We start from the raw sequence: 14065 nt of genomic DNA on the forward strand, positions 1-14065 counted from the left end.
AAGCTTAGAGTGGATGTTCAAACCTTCAGACAGAAGGAAAGTGAATCCCTCTATGAAGCTTGGGAGAGATACAAGCAACTGACCAAAAAGTGTCCTTCTGACATGCTTTCAGAATGGACCATCCTGGATATATTCTATGATGGTCTGTCTGAATTAGCTAAGATGTCATTGGATACTTCTGCAGGTGGATCCATTCACCTAAAGAAAATGCCTGTAGAAGCTCAAGAACTCATTGACATGGTTGCTAATAACCAGTTCATGTACACTTCTGAGAGGAATCCTGTGAGTAATGGGACGCCTCAGAAGAAGGAAGTTCTTGAAATTGATACTCTGAATGCCATATTGGCCCAGAATAAAATATTGACTCAGCAAGTCAATATGATTTCTCAGAGTCTGAATGGAATGCAAGCTGCATCCAACAGTACTCAAGAGGCATCTTCTGAAGAAGAAGCTTATGATCATGAGAACCCTGCAATAGCAGAGGTGAATTACATGGGTGAACCATATGGAAACACCTATAATCCCTCATGGAGAAATCACCCAAATCTCTCATGGAAGGATCAACAAAAGCCTTAACAAGGCTTTAATAATGGTGGAAGAAACAGGTTTAGCAATAGCAAGCCTTTTTCATCATCCCCTCAGCAACAGACAGAGAACTCTGAACAAAATACCTCTAATTTAGCAAACTTAGTCTCTGATCTATCTAAGGCCACTGTGAATTTCATGAATGAAACAAGGTCCTCCATTAGAAATTTAGAAGCACAAGTGGGCCAGCTGAGTAAAAGAATCACTGAAACCCCTCCTAGTACTCTCCCAAGCAATATAGAAGAGAATCCAAAAGGAGAGTGCAAGGCCATTGATATAACCATCATGGCCGAATCCAAGAAGAAAGGAGAGGACGTGAATCCCAAAGAGGAAGACCTTCTGGGACGTCCAGTGATCAACAAGGAGTTTCCCTTTGAGGAACCAAAGGAATCTGAGACTCATCTAGAGACCATAGAGATTTCATTGAACATCCTTATGCCATTCATGAGCTCTGATGAGTATTCCTCTTCTGAAGAGAATGAAGATGTTACTGAAGAGAAAGTTGCCAAGTTTCTTGGTGCAATCATGAAGCTGAATACCAATTTATTTGGTAGTGAGACTTGGGGAGATGAACCTCCCCTGTTCACCAATGAACTAAATGCATTGGATCAACTGAGATTGCCTCAGAAGAAACAGGATCCTGGAAAGTTCCTAATACCTTGTACCATAGGCACCATGATCTTTGAGAAGGCTCTATATGACCTGGGGTCAGGAATAAACCTTATGCCACTCTCTGTAATGGAGAAACTGGGAATCTTTGAGGTACAAGCTGCTAAAATCTCATTAGAGATGGCAGACAATTCCAGAAAACAGGCGTATGGACAAGTAGAGGACATATTAGTAAAGGTTGAAGGCCTTTACATCCCTGCTGATTTCATAATCCTAGATACTGGGAAGGATGAGGATGAATCCATCATCCTTGGAAGACCCTTCCTAGCCACAGCAAAAGCTGTGATTGATGTTAACAGAGGTGAACTAGTCCTTCAATTGAATGAGGACTCCCTTGAGTTTAAAAGTCATGGACATCTTTCTGTAAATATGGAAAAGAGGCACAGTAAGCTTCTCTCAAAACAGAGTCAACCAGAGCCCCCACAGTCAAACTCTAAGTTTGGTGTTGGGAGGCCACAACCAAACTCTAAGTTTGGTGTTGAACTCCCATATCCAAACTCTAAGTTTGGTGTTGGGGAGTCACAACAATGCTCTGAACATCTGTGAGGCTCCATGAGAGCCCTCTGTCAAGCTATTGACATTAAAGAAGTGCTTGTTGGGAGGTAACCCAATTTTTATTATTCAATTCTATTTTTATTTTTATTGTTTTTTCATGTTTTATTAGGTTCATGATCATGTGGAGTCACAAAATAAATAGAAAAATCAAAAACAGAATCAAAAACAGCAGAAGAAAAATCACACCCTGGAGGAAGAGCTTACTGGCGTTTAAACGCCAGTAAGGAGCATCTGGCTGGCGTTCAACGCCAGAACAGAGCATGGATCTGGCGTTGAACGCCCAAAACAGGCAGCATCTTGGCATTCAGATGCCAGGAATTCACACTGAGGAAAGCTGGCGCTGAACGCCAGAAACAAGCATGAAGCTGGCGTTCAACGCCAGAAATATGCTGCATATGGACGTTGAACGCCCAGAACAAGCATCAATTCGGCGTTTAAATGCCAGAATTGCATGCAAAGGCATTTTACATGCCTAATTGGTGCAGGGATGTAAATTCTTGACACCTCAGGATTTGTGGACACCACAGGATCCCCACATACCTCCACTCACCTTACCTCCTCATAATCCTATATCACCCTCTTTCTCTCCATTCACAGTCATCCCTTCTGTTTTCCATTTACCACTCAGATCCATACACCCCACCTACCTTCAAAATTCAAAATCAATTTCCCACCTAAACCCAACCTATATGGTCGAAACTAACCCCTCTCCCCTCCCTATATAAAGCCCTCCATTCTTCCTCATCTTCACACAACACAACCCTCTTTTCCCCTTCTTGGCCGAACACACCTCTCCCTCCTCTCCTCCATATTTTCTTCTTTTTCTTCATCTATTCTTTCTTCTCTTGCTTGAGGGCGAGCAATATTCTAAGTTTGGTGTGGTAAAAGCATAAGCTTTTTGTTTTTCCATTACCATTGATGGCACCCAAGACCGGAGAATCCTCTAGAAAAGGGAAAGGGAAGACAAAAGCTTCCACCTCTGAGTCATGAGAGATGGAAAGATTCATCTCCAAAGCTCATCAAGACCACTTCTATGATGTTGTGGCCAAGAAGAAGGTGATCCCCGAGGTCCCTTTCAAGCTCAAGAGAAATGAGTATCCAGAGATCCGACATGAAATCCAAAGAAGAGGTTGGGAAGTTCTAACAAACCCCATCCAACAAGTCGGCATCCTAATGGTTCAAGAGTTCTATGCCAATGCATGGATCACTAAGAACCATGATCAAAGTAAGAACCCGAATCCAAAGAATTATCTCACTATGGTTCGGGGGAAATACTTAGATTTTAGTCTGGAAAATGTGAGGTTGGCGTTTGACTTGCCTATAATGCAAGGAGATGCACGCCCCTACACTAGAAGGGTCAACTTTGATCAAAGGTTGGACCAAGTCCTCATGGACATATGTGTGGAAGGAGCTCAATGGAAGATTGACTCAAAAGGCAAACCGGTTCAACTTAGAAGACTGGACCTTAAGCCTGTGGCTAGAGGATGGTTGGAGTTCATCCAACGCTCCATCATCCCCACTAGCAACCGATCTGAAGTTACTGTGGATTGGGCCATCATGATTCATAGCATTATGATTGGTGAGGAAGTAGTAGTTCATGAAGTCATCTCCCTTGAACTCTACAAAATAGCCTAAAAGTCCTCCCCGTTGGCAAGGCTAGCTTTCCCTCATCTTATTTGCCATCTATGTTACTCAGCTGGAGCTTTCATAGAAGGAGACATTTCCATTAAGGAAGAGAAGCCCATCACTAAGAAAAGGATGGAGCAAACAAGAGAGCCCACTCATGGAGCTCAAGAAATGCATGAGGAAGCTCACCATCAAAAAATCCTTGAGATACCTCAAGGGATGCACTTTCCTCCACAGAATTTTTGGGAGCAAATCAACACCTCCTTAGAAGAATTAAGTTCCAACATGGGACAATTAAGGGTGGAACATCAAGAGCACTCCATCATCCTTCATGAAATTGCAGAAGATCAAAAAGCAATGAGGGAGGAGCAACAAAGACAAGGAAGAGATATAGAAGAGCTCAAGGACATCATTGGTTCCTCAAGAAGAAAACGCCACCATCACTAAGGTGGACTCATTCCTTGTTCTTAAATTCTCTGTTTTTCATTTTCTTTATGTTAAGTGCTTATTCATGTTTGTGTCTTATTACATGATCATTAGTATTTAGTAACTTTGTCTTAAAGTTATGAATGTCCTATGAATCCATCACCTCTCTTAAATGAAAAATGTTTTAATTCAAAAGAACAAGAAGTACATGAGTTTCGAATTTATCCTTGAACTTAGTTTAATTATATTGATGTGGTGACAATACCTTTTGTTTTCTGAATGAATGCTTGAACAGTGCATATGTCTTTTGAAGTTGTTGTTTAAGAATGTTAAATATGTTGGCTCTTGAAAGAATGATGACAAGGAGACATGTTATTTGATAATCTGAAAAATCATAAAGTGATTCTTGAAGCAAGAAAAAGCAGTGAATACAAAGCTTGCGGAAAAAAAATGGCAAAAAAAAATAAATAGAAATAGAAAAAGCAAGCAGAAAAAGCCAAAAGCTCTTAAAACCAAAAGGCAAGAGCAAAAAGCCAATAACCCATAAAACCAAAAGGCAAGGGTAAATAAAAAGGATCCCAAGGCTTTGAGCATCAGTGGATAGGAGGGCCTAAAGGAATAAAATCCTGGCCTAAGCGGCTAAACCAAGCTGTCCCTAACCATGTGCTTGTGGCATGAAGGTGTCAAGTGAAAACTTGAGACTGAGCGGTTAAAGTCAAGGTCCAAAGCAAAAACAGAGTGTGCTTAAGAACCCTGGATACCTCTAATTGGGGACTTTAGCAAAGCTGAGTCACAATCTGAAAAGGTTCACCCAATTATGTGTCTGTGGCATTTATGTATCCGGTGGTAATACTGGAAAACAAAGTGCTTAGGGCCACGGCCAAGACTCATAAAGTAGCTGTGTTCAAGAATCAACATACTGAACTAGGAGAATCAATAACACTATCTGAACTCTGAGTTCCTATAGATGCCAATCATTCTGAACCTCAATGGATAAAGTGAGATGCCAAAACTATTCAAGAGGCAAAAAGCTACAAGTCCCGCTCATCTGATTGGAGCTGTGTTTCATTGATAGTTTGGAATTTATAATATATTCTCTTCTTTTTATCCTATTTGATTTTCAGTTGCTTGGGGACAAGCAACAATTTAAGTTTGGTGTTGTGATGAGCAGATAATTTATACGCTTTTTGGCATTGTTTTTAGTATGTTTTTAGTAGGATCTAGTTACTTTTAGGGATGTTTTTATTAGTTTTTATGTTAAATTCACATTTCTGGACTTTACTATGAGTTTGTGTGTTTTTTTGTGATTTCAGGTATTTTCTGGCTGAAATTGAGGGACCTGAGCAAAAATCAGATTCAGAGGTTGAAGAAGGACTGCTGATGCTGTTGGATTCTGACCTCCCTGCACTCAAAGTGGATTTTCTGGAGCTACAGAACTCAAAATGGCGCGCTTCCAATTGCGTTGGAAAGTAGACATCTAGGGATTTCCAGCAATATATAATAGTTTATACTTTGGCCGAGTTTAGATGACGCAAAAGGGCGTTGAACGCCAGTTCTACGCTGCAGTCTGAAGTTAAACGCCAGAAACACGTCACGAACCAGAGTTGAACGCTAGAAACATGTTACAACCTGGCGTTCAACTCCAGAAAGAGCCTCTGCACGTGTAACATTCAAGCTCAGCCCAAGCACACACCAAGTGGGTCCCAGAAGTGGATTTATGCATCAATTACTTACTTCTGTAAACCCTAGTAACTAGTTTAGTATAAATAGGACTTTTTACTATTGTATTTACATCTTCGGATCATCTTATGATTTTTAGTTCATCTTAGGATCATATTGATCACGTTTGGGGGCTGGCCATTCGGCCATGCCTGGACCTTATCACTTATGTATTTTCAACGGTAGAGTTTCTACACACCATAGATTAAGGTGTGGAGCTCTGCTGTTCCTTACGAATTAATGCAAAGTACTACTGTTTCTCTATTCAATTCAACTTATTCCGCTTCTAAGATATTCATTCGCATTTCAATATGAATGTGATGAACGTGACAATCATCATCATTCCCATACGAACGCGTGCCAGACAACCACTTCCGTTCCACCTTAGATTGGATGATTATCTCTTGGATCTCTTAATCAGAATCTTCGTGGTATAAGCTAGATTGATGGCGGCATTCATGAGAATCTGGAAAGTCTAAACCTTGTCTGTGGTATTCTGAGTAGGATTCAGGGATTGAATGACTGTGAAGAACTTCAAACTCACGAGTGCTGGGCGTAGTGACAGACGCAAAAGGATAGTAAATCCTATTCCAGTATGATCGAGAACCTCCAGATGATTAGCCATGCAGTGACAGCGTATCGGACCATTTTCACAGAGAGGATGGGATGTAGCCATTGACGACGGTGATGCCCTTACATAAAGTTTACCATGGAAAGGAGTAAGACTGATTGGATGAAGACAGCGGGAAAGCAGAGATTCAGAGGAACGCAAGCATCTCTATACGCTTATCTGAAATTCTCACCAATGAATTACATAAGTATTTCTATCTTTATTTTCTGTTTATTTATTATTATTATTCGAAAACTCCATAACCATTTGATATTCGCCTGACTGAGATTTACAAGGTAACCATAGCTTGCTTCATACCAACAATCTCCGTGGGATCGACCCTTACTCACGTAAGGTTTTATTAATTGGACGACCCAGTGCACTTGCTCGTTAGTTGTGCGAAGTTGTGAAGTTATGTTTGGACCACGGTATTGTGCACCAGTTATTGGCGCCATTGCCAGGGAGAGAACGAACAACAAATTTTACAACCTCAGAGTAACAATTTCGCACATACCAGTTGCTATTGTTGCTTTTGATCATTTGCTGCTCATAGTTTCAAGCATTTTCTCAATTTTCCCATGTTTAGTGTTTATGCCCACCAAGTGTTTGTGGAAATGTCAATTTTGATTATGGGCTAAATTTCCACCTTTTGACTTGGGAAAAATGAGCAATTTGGTTCCTAGAGTTGGAATGTCCAACATTTAGTAATAAGTCTTGGATTGTTAATTGTTCTTGTTTCCACTAACGCTCACTTGTTGCTAAGGTAATTAGCAAGTGAGTTAGGATTTATGGATTAAGAACAACTATGCTCATTTGACTTACTATTCGATGTAAGAGTTAACTAAGTGAGACTAATCTATTACAATTGTCATAGTTGTGGTTGCAACATGGAAAGGAATCCCTAGCTCATCCCAAGCTAAGATCCTATTTATGTTTTGAATCACACACACACATACATACATCAATCACTCTTATATCTTACTTGTTTATATTACATAGCTAATTATTTAATTCCTTCATTGGTTCATTAATTGAAATTTTGAATGTTCTTTTGTTTCTTTATTTTTTCATCTCTTTATTGAAATTCTCCTTTGATTATCACAACCAAAATTGCACACTCATTGATAACTAGTGTCCTTGGGAGACGACCCGGGAAGTAAAACTCCTGGTATTATGTTTGGTTTTGAATTGTGATAATTTGTCCTTCCAAACTTTTATTAGAGGTTTTTTGTTGGTTGGGAACTATACTAGCAACGAAATTATTTTGTGAAAATTCCTAACCGACGAAAACCTCTCGGATCAAGTTTTTAGCGCCGTTGCCGGGGACACACACAAGTGCAATGAGTGCTACAGTTTTGGTTGTTGTAAATATGTGAATAGTGTGAATACTTGATTTTTGTTTGTTACTTGAAACTAATTGATAGTTGGCGCCTCTATCTAAATAGTTTTGGTAGTTATTGACTATTAGGTTATTTTTGTTTATTTTCTTATTCTTGTTTTGCTTTTGGTAATTGCATGCTTTCATTGATTCCTCAGTTGAATGACACGGTCGCTTACAGACCCGAGCTTGGCCTCTTTTGACCCCGAAATAGAAAGGATTTTAACACATGTTAGGCATGCTTGGCGTCGGTTAGCATTTGTGCATAGTGAATCAGGCTCTCTTGAAGAGCAAACCAATTCACCATCACCTTCTAACCGTGATCCTCATTCTTCACTTAACGAGGGAACCTTGTATTCTTCTGTTGGAAGTGCTGAAATTTTCTGTGAGTGAATTAGGTGACAACAATATGTCAGAGCCACCTCGGAGAATTACTTTAAAGGAGGCCGGAGCCCCGGATATCACTTTGCAACCGGTACAAGTTCGGTACCCGGATCTGGATGCCAATTTTGAGCTCAAGATGGGTATGATCAACTTGCTTCCGAAATATAATGGGTTACCAGGAGAAGATCCTCTCAAGCACTTGAAGGATTTTCAAGTTGTGTGCTCTACGACAAGAAGACATGACTCGGATGAGATAGCGGTTATGGTTTTCGCTTTCCCTTTCTCCCTAGAGGAAAAGGTGAAAGAATGGTTTTATACCCAATCGGAGGAAGTGATTTCTAATTGGGATTTATTGTGCAAGGAGTTTCTTGAGAAGTTCTATTCGCCTTAAAAGACGGATCGTCTAAGGAAGGAAATCTCTTGCATCATGCAAAGAAATAGAGAGACCCTTTATGAATATTGGGAAAGGTTCAAAAAGTTGTTGGAAGTTCGTCCTCACCACTGCATTGATGAGTTGGTGCTCATAAGTTACTTTTGCCAGGGATGATTCCACAAGACAAGTTTCTTCTTAATGCCTCAAGTGGAGGATCTCTCACTAAGAACAAATCCGCAGCAGAAGCTTAGGAAGTCGTTGCGGACATGGCAGATTTGACTCAACATTTAAGGACAAGAAATCCCTAACCAAAGGCTATAAGTGAAGTCTCACCTTCTGGTGATGCTATCTTGACAAAGACACTTGGTGAGATGATAATCTTGTTAAGGTAAATCACTCAAGGCCAACAATTTCCACAAATGTTGCTATCTTCTCCACCCCAACCTCTTAGAAATGAAGGATCCCCTAGATCTTGTGGTATTTGTGCTTGCAACAGTCACTACACCGATGAGTGTCCTCAACTCCAAGAGAACAACGCATTGGCGGTGGCTAATCCTTACCCACAAAGGTCCAATTACAATCAAGGCAATCAAGGATCTCATCACTATGGAGGGAACCAAAGTCAAGGATGGAGGGATAACTCCCATCAAAGGTGGAACCAACCATCTCAAGCTCAACCTTACTCCAACCAACAAGTCTATTATCACCAACCCTCTCAAGGCCAACAACCTTACCATCAACCACCACAACCTCACTATCCACTATACCAACCACAAAGCCCACCTCATGCCCAACCCAATGAACAACCACATTCTCAACATCAAGCAAGATATCAACCACCACACACTAGGCATAACCTCACCCAAAACAATCAACCTCCCCTTCCAAATCAACCTTACATGAATGATGCACTTCAAAGCTTCATGCAAGAGCAAAGGGAGTTTCATAAGAAGAAAAAACGTACATGGCAACCATTGCCTAAGCTTTATCATGTTTGACTCTTTCTCCTTCAAACACTCAAAATTCCCATCAAGCTTACACCTCTAGTGGTCTACCTTCTGAACCCCAACCAAACCCAAAGGGAAGCATTAATGCTATCACCCTTAGGAGTGGTACCAAGTTAGATGAAGTTGGTCTTGAGCCTACAAGTTTGAGCAAGGAGCCCCACACTGAGAAATAAAAGAAGAACTGGAAGTGATGGGAGATGAGGAGGAAAATATTGCAAGAGGTGAGGAGGAACTATTCAAGGTCAAAGAGCCTAAGAGGAAGAACCTTCTTGAAGAGCCTACACCAATTCCTTTCCCAACATTGGCTAAAAAGGCTGAGAAGCTTGAAGACCCTGACCCCAATATGGTGAAAAATTTCAAGAATGTAGAAGTTATCGTCCCTCTTTTTCAAGCCATCCAACAAGTTCCAAAGTACGCCAAATTTCTCAAGGATGTTTGCACACATAAGGACAAGATTGGTGAGCTAAACAAAATTCCGGTAAATGATTCTATTTCTTCTCTCATTCCGAAAAAGTGTAATGATCCTGATCTATGTTTGGTAACTTGTGTGATTGGTGGGATGGAGTTCATGGATTGCATGTGCGATTTGGGAGCTTGTGTAAGCATTATGCCCCTCCCTATCTATGAGAAGTTGAACTTGTCACCATTGAAGAGGTCCGGAGCAAGATTTGTATTGGCGGATAAAAGCATTGTGCTGGTTGTAGGCATTGCGGAGAATGTTTTGGTCAACATCCAAGGGTTGCTATTTCTGGTAGATTTTCATATATTGGAAACCCCTCCAATTGATTCGAACAAGCCATCGTCTCTTCTCCTTAGGAGACCGTTTTTGAAAACATCCCGATTCAAGTTGGATGCATATTCGGGAGCTTACTCATTTGAGGCCGATGGGAAAGTAGTGAAGTTCACTTTGGATGGATCCAAGAAGCTCAGTCTAGAAGTTTACTCTATCTTTGGTTGTGACCTAATTGAAGATCAAGTGGTTGAGCCTAGCAAGGAGCATGAAGAAGAAAATATTTTCAAGGAGCCTAATTCATTTTACCACACCCAATCCAAGCATGCCAAGGAGTTGGAGATTTTCCTCATTGGGGAGGTTCCACATGATCAATGAATTCATGCAAGTCCAACTTAGGACTTTAAACTAAAGTGCTTGGTGGGAGACACCCCACCATGGTAACATTGTTCTAACCCTTCTTTTTTTTATATATTTCTTTAACTTAATTGCTTTCTTTTGATATGTTGATGTACTTAGGAGTAGTTAACCTTTGAGTTAGATAGGTCATTTGGCTTGTGGGTCATGAATGTTTGAATATTTTTTTGTTGGGGGTTAAAATTTTGATTGTGCTAAGGCTTAGTACCTTAGTTTTTGAGAAAAAAAATTTTGGAATGAAAAACAGGGTATCATGCGTGCGCACACACTTGTACGTGTGCACAAAACTTCCATTTTCTGCGTCCTGTATGTGAGCACAAGCCTGTGAGCGCGCACACTCTTGGTTTTATCCTCTGTTCACAGCGCCCGCACGGCTTGTGCATGGGCTCTCCCTTGTTTTTCTTGGCCCTGTGCATGCGCACCTGCTTGTGCGTACGCACACACCCCTCTTTTTGTGCTCATGTGCGAGCACACAGGCTTGTGCATCCACACACCAGCTTGCATCCCCTCTGTTGGGAGCGCTGGCATAGCCTGTGCGCATGAACACCTGCCCTTTTCATTCCTGTGTGCGCACGCACACATGACCCTTCCCTAAGCAATAGCTTTTGCAAAATAAAAAAGAAAAAAAAAAGTTTTTCAGCCATTTGTGTGAGCGCACAACATTGTGCCCCCGCAAGACTCGATGCAGCCCCTCTAGTATGAGCGTTCGGATGCTCTGTGCATCCGCATCCTTTCCTATTTCATTTCTTGTGCGCGCACAACTGCTTGTGCGTACGCACGCATCCCTCTTGTCGTGTTCCCTGTGCGCACGCATAACTGTGTGTGCCCGCACACTTCTTTGCGCACCCTCTGTTTAGAGCGTTTGCACCACTTGTGTGTTCGCACCCCTCTTTTTTTTGCTTCTTGTGTGTGCGCACGGACCTGTGTGCGCACGCATAAGCCTCGACCTGGGCGTTAACAGGGCAAAAACCCCTATTGAGCCAGCAGCTTCTTCCCTCTTCTTCTCATCGTTGCTGCGCCACCCAGCCCTCCTTCCGGCGACCCTGCCGCCACTACCCATCTTTCTCTCTCTTCTATCTTTCTTCTTTCTTTCTCTCTTCTCTCTTTTTTCCTTCTCTACCACTGGAGAGTTTCTTCACTTTTGTGGAACTTCGGTGTGTCTCTGACGAAGCTAACCACCGTGAGCTCGCAGTGGCTATAACAAGTGCCATTATTTCATCTTCTTATCTTACTTTCTTCACTCTTTGATTTTCAGGTTTATTTTCTTTTTATGTTAATTTTTGAATTTGTTTTAATTTCTTTTCATGATAATTAGATTAAACTTGTTGCTTTCTTTAGTTGTCTTCATATTGCAAGTGTTGATTTTTGAATTGATGGGTTGTTTTTGATTGAATTTGAGCTTAATTGTGATGAGTTTGCACAATGCACATCATATGTTTGATTAAATGCCTAAATGACACTCTTGTTTGATTCATATGAGATGGCCATCATATGCTTTCAACTTATCTCTTGTTTGGTATATTCTATGATTTGTGCAACTTCAAATATGATTTTTGATGATAATCAACTTGACATACCAATGCATTTCATCGTCTTTTGAACTTGAAGTTCCAAACACCCATGTCTTACATGACTTTTGATTCTTTGTTAATGGGTGATTTAATTGTAAATGTATTATTCTTAGTTGAATTCAATTTTCGTTGTTCATCTTAGCAATTTAATTGCGTCATCGCATTACAAATGTTCATTTTTTGATGTCTTGATCAAACATCTTGTGGCTTAAAATAAAGGACATTGTATGTGTGATTATCACTTCTCGAAGATGAACAAATGACACTTCACTTTGCTTGAATGGTTATTGTTGTTGTGCAACCTTCTTAATAATGAACATTAATTGCCCACAACCTCAATAACCATTTCCTTCAAAGAATTCAATTAAGTCATTTGATGCTTGCTTAAGGTTGCTTCCATGCTTGATTCTTTATACTTGCAACTTAAGCACTTGATTGAGAAGTATTGAACTTTGATTGTTTTATTAGTGTGATAGCCATTTCAACCGGCCGGTGTGTGTGTTCAAACTGCATGCACATTTGGAATACTGGTGCACGAAATTGTGATCACACTTTTCACAACTCCGCACAACTAACCAGCAAGTGTACTGGGTCGTCTAAGTAATACCTTACGTGAGTAAGGGTCGATCCCACGGATATTGTTGGCTTGAAACAAGCTATGGTTATCTTGTAACTCTCAGTCAGGAGATTCAAATGATATAATTGATTTTATTTATGAAAAGTAAATAACATGAAATAAATGGTACTTGTGATTCAGTAATGAGGAACAGGTTGAGGTTTCGGAGATTCTCTGTCATCTGAATCTCTGCTTTCCTACTGTCTTCTTCTCCAAACACGCATGACTTCCTTCAATGGCAAGCTGTATGATCCTCTCAGATGAAAAATATCAAGTACGATCTCTGCACGACTAATCAACTGTTGGATTTTTTGTCTTGGATGAAAAATACCAGGTACAGCTACCGCACGGCTAATCATCTGCCGGTTCTCACTAGTTTCGGAATAGGATCTCACTATCCTTTTTCACACTGTCACTGTGCCCAACATTCGTGTGTTTGAAGCTCGTCACAGTCATCCCTTCACAGATCCTAGTCGGAATACCACAGACAAGGTTTAGACTTTTCGGATCCTAGAAATGCTGCCAATTAGTTCTAGCCTCTACCACGAAGGTTCTGATCTCACGGACTCGGTCCGTGGTTCAGAGACTCAAGAGATACTCACTCAAGCTGTTGTCCAATGACTACGTTGAGCTCAGATAGAATGAGAATGGTTGTCAAGAATGCGTTCATAGAATTGAGAATAATGATGAGTGTCACGGATCATCAGATTCTCTATATTGAAGTACGAGTGAGTATCTTAGAATAGAATCAAGCGTGATTGAATAGAAAACAGTAGTAATTGCATTAATCCATTGAAACACAGCAGAGCTCCTCACCCTCACCTATGGGGTTTAGAGACTCATGCCATAGAAGATACAATACGAAATGTAAAATGTCATGAGTTCTAAAATGAATCTCTAAAAGTAGTTTTTATACTAAACTAGTATCTTAGGTTTACATAAAATGAGTAACTAAGTGCAGATGGTGCAGAAATCCACTTCCAGGACCTACTTGGTGTGTGCTTGGGCTGAGCATTGAAGCTTTCACGTGCATAGGTCATTCTTGGAGTTAAACGATAGCTTGGGTGCCAGTTTGGGCGTTTAACTCCAGTTTTTGTGCTAGTTCTGGCGTTTTACTCCAGAAAAGGGTCTCTGGCTGGCATTTAATGCCAATTTGGGCCATCAAATCTCAGGCAAAGTATGGACTATTATATATTTCTGGAAAGCCCAAGATGTCTACTTTCCAACGCAATTAAGAGTGAGCCAATTGGGTTTCTGTAGCTCCAGAAAATCTACTTCGAGTGCAGGAGGGTTAGAATCCAACAACATCTGTAGTCCTTTCTCAGCCTCTGAATCAGATTTTTGCTCAGGTCCCTCAATTTCAGTCAGAAAATACCTGAAATTACAGAAAAACACCCAA

At 40.7% G+C, this 14065-nt stretch overlaps 2 non-coding genes across 2 annotated transcripts; both read right to left on the bottom strand.

Moving 5' to 3' along the window:
• Positions 1 to 108, bottom strand: LOC148564090 (small nucleolar RNA R71). The gene has a single exon (XR_015884748.1). It is a non-coding gene; the product is annotated as a small nucleolar RNA R71 (small nucleolar RNA).
• Positions 109 to 8352: 8244 nt separating this feature from the next.
• Positions 8353 to 8459, bottom strand: LOC148564091 (small nucleolar RNA R71). The gene has a single exon (XR_015885008.1). It is a non-coding gene; the product is annotated as a small nucleolar RNA R71 (small nucleolar RNA).
• Between the last annotated feature and the right edge of the window lie 5606 nt (positions 8460 to 14065).

The sequence above is a fragment of the Arachis ipaensis genome, chromosome B5 (assembly GCF_059453495.1).
Source record: "Arachis ipaensis isolate K30076 ecotype BB chromosome B5, ASM5945349v1, whole genome shotgun sequence".
In the NCBI taxonomy this organism is placed as follows: Eukaryota; Viridiplantae; Streptophyta; class Magnoliopsida; order Fabales; family Fabaceae; genus Arachis; species Arachis ipaensis.